This window comes from Otolemur garnettii, unplaced genomic scaffold, assembly GCF_000181295.1.
Source record: "Otolemur garnettii isolate 467f Iridium unplaced genomic scaffold, OtoGar3 scaffold00106, whole genome shotgun sequence".
Classification (NCBI taxonomy): domain Eukaryota; kingdom Metazoa; phylum Chordata; class Mammalia; order Primates; family Galagidae; genus Otolemur; species Otolemur garnettii.
The window spans coordinates 2,255,383-2,257,352 of record NW_003852501.1 but is presented as its reverse complement, the minus strand read 5'-3'; the positions used below and the strand labels follow the sequence as shown (position 1 = coordinate 2,257,352).

At 42.3% G+C, this 1,970-nt stretch overlaps 1 pseudogene; it reads left to right on the top strand.

Moving 5' to 3' along the window:
• The first annotated feature begins 242 nt into the window (after nt 1-242).
• Nucleotides 243-1,946, top strand: LOC100957461 (annotated as a pseudogene).
• Nucleotides 1,947-1,970: the final 24 nt, after the last annotated feature.

Here is a 1,970-nt window from a genome sequence, read left to right as displayed (position 1 = left end):
TTTAAGTCTTTTATCCAGCAAGAGTGCATTTTTGTCAGTGGTGAGAGATTTGGGTCCAATTTCAGTCTTCTACATGTGGCTAATGAATTCTCCCAGTACCATTTATTAAACAGGGATTCATTTCCAAGTTCATGCTTTTGTTTGGTTTATCAAAGATCAGATTGTGCGACTGAATGCGGTGGTAGCTCCTGGGTCTTCTGTGTGTCCTCTGTAATCAGTGTGGGCTCTATGAGTAAGCAACCATGTCTAAAGGACCTCCGGTTGGTATTGATCTTGGCACCACCTACTCTTGTGTGGGTGTCTTCCAGCATGGAAAAGTAGAGATAATTGCTAATGATCAGGGAAACCGAACCACTCCAGGCTATGTTGCCTTGACTGACACTGAACCATTGATTGGTGATGCTGCGCAAAATCAAGTTGCAATGAACCCCATGAACATGGTTTTTGATGCCAAGCGTCTGATTGGACACAGGTTTGTTGATGCTATTTTCAGTCTGATATGAAACATTGGCCTTTCATGGTGGTGAATGATGCAGGCAGCCCCAAGGTCCAAGTAGAATACAAAGGAGAGACAAAAAGTATCTATCCAGAGGAGGTGTCATCCATGGTTCTGACAAAGATGAAGGAAATTGCAGAAGCCTATTTTGGAAAGTGCAGAAGCACTGTTACCAATCCTGTGGTCACAGTATCAGCTTACTTCAATGATTCTCAGCGTCAGGCTACCAAAGATGCTAGAACTATTGCTGGCCTCCAATGTTGTTAGAATTATAAATGAGCCAACTGCTGCTGCTATTGCTTAGGGCTTAGACAAAAAGGTTGGAGCTGAAAAAAATGTGCTGATATTTGACCTTGGAGGTGGCACTTTTGATGGGCCAATCCTCACTATTCATGGAATCTTTGAGGTCAAATCTACAATTGGAAATACTCACTTGGGTGCTGAAGACTTTGACAACTGAATGGTCAACCATTTTATTGCTGAGTTTAAGCACAAACATAAGGACGTTAGTGAGAATAAAAGAGCTGTCCGTCGCCTCTGTACTGCTTGCGAAGGTGCTAAGTGTACTCTATCTTCCAGCACCCAGGCCAGTATTTAGATTGATTCCCTTTATGAAGGAATCGACTTCTGTACCTCCATTACCCATGCCTGATTTGAAGAATTGAATGCTGATCTGTTCTGTGGCACCCTTGACCCTGTAGAGAAAGCCCTTAGAAATGCCAAACTAGACAAGTCACAGATTCATGACATTGTTCTGGTTGGTGGTTCTACCCGTATCCCCATGATTCAAAAGCTTCTCCAAGACTTCTTCAATGGAAAAGAACTGAATAAGAGCATCAACCCCAACAAGACTGTTGAATACAGTGCAGCTGTCCAGGCTGCCATCCTATCTGGTGAGAAATCCAAGAATGTTCAAGATTTGCTACTATTGGATGTCACTCCTCTTTCTCTGGGTATTGAAACTGCTGGTGGAGTTATGACTGTGCTCATTAAGCACAATACTACTATTCCTACCAAGCAGATACAGACCTTCACTACCTACTCTGACAACCAGCCAGGTGTGCTCATCCAGGTTTATGAAGGTGAGTGTGCCATGACCAAGGATAACAACTTCCTTGGCAAGTTTCAACTTACAGGCATACCACCTGCTCGCCATGGTTTTCCTCAGATTGAAGTCACTTTTGATATTGATACTAATGGCTTTCTCAATGTCTCTTTTGTGGGTAAGAGTACAGGAAAAGAAAATAAGATTACCATCACTAACAACAAGGGACGTTTGAGCAAGGAAGACATTGAACATATGGTCTTCCAGGAAGCTGAGAAGTACAAGGCTGAAGATGAGAAGCAGAGGGACAAGGTTTCATCAAAGAACTCACTTGAGTCCTATGCATTCAACATAAAAGCAACTGTTGAAAATGAGAAACTTCAAGGCAAGATCAACGATGAGGACAAACATAATTCTTTTTTTTTTTTT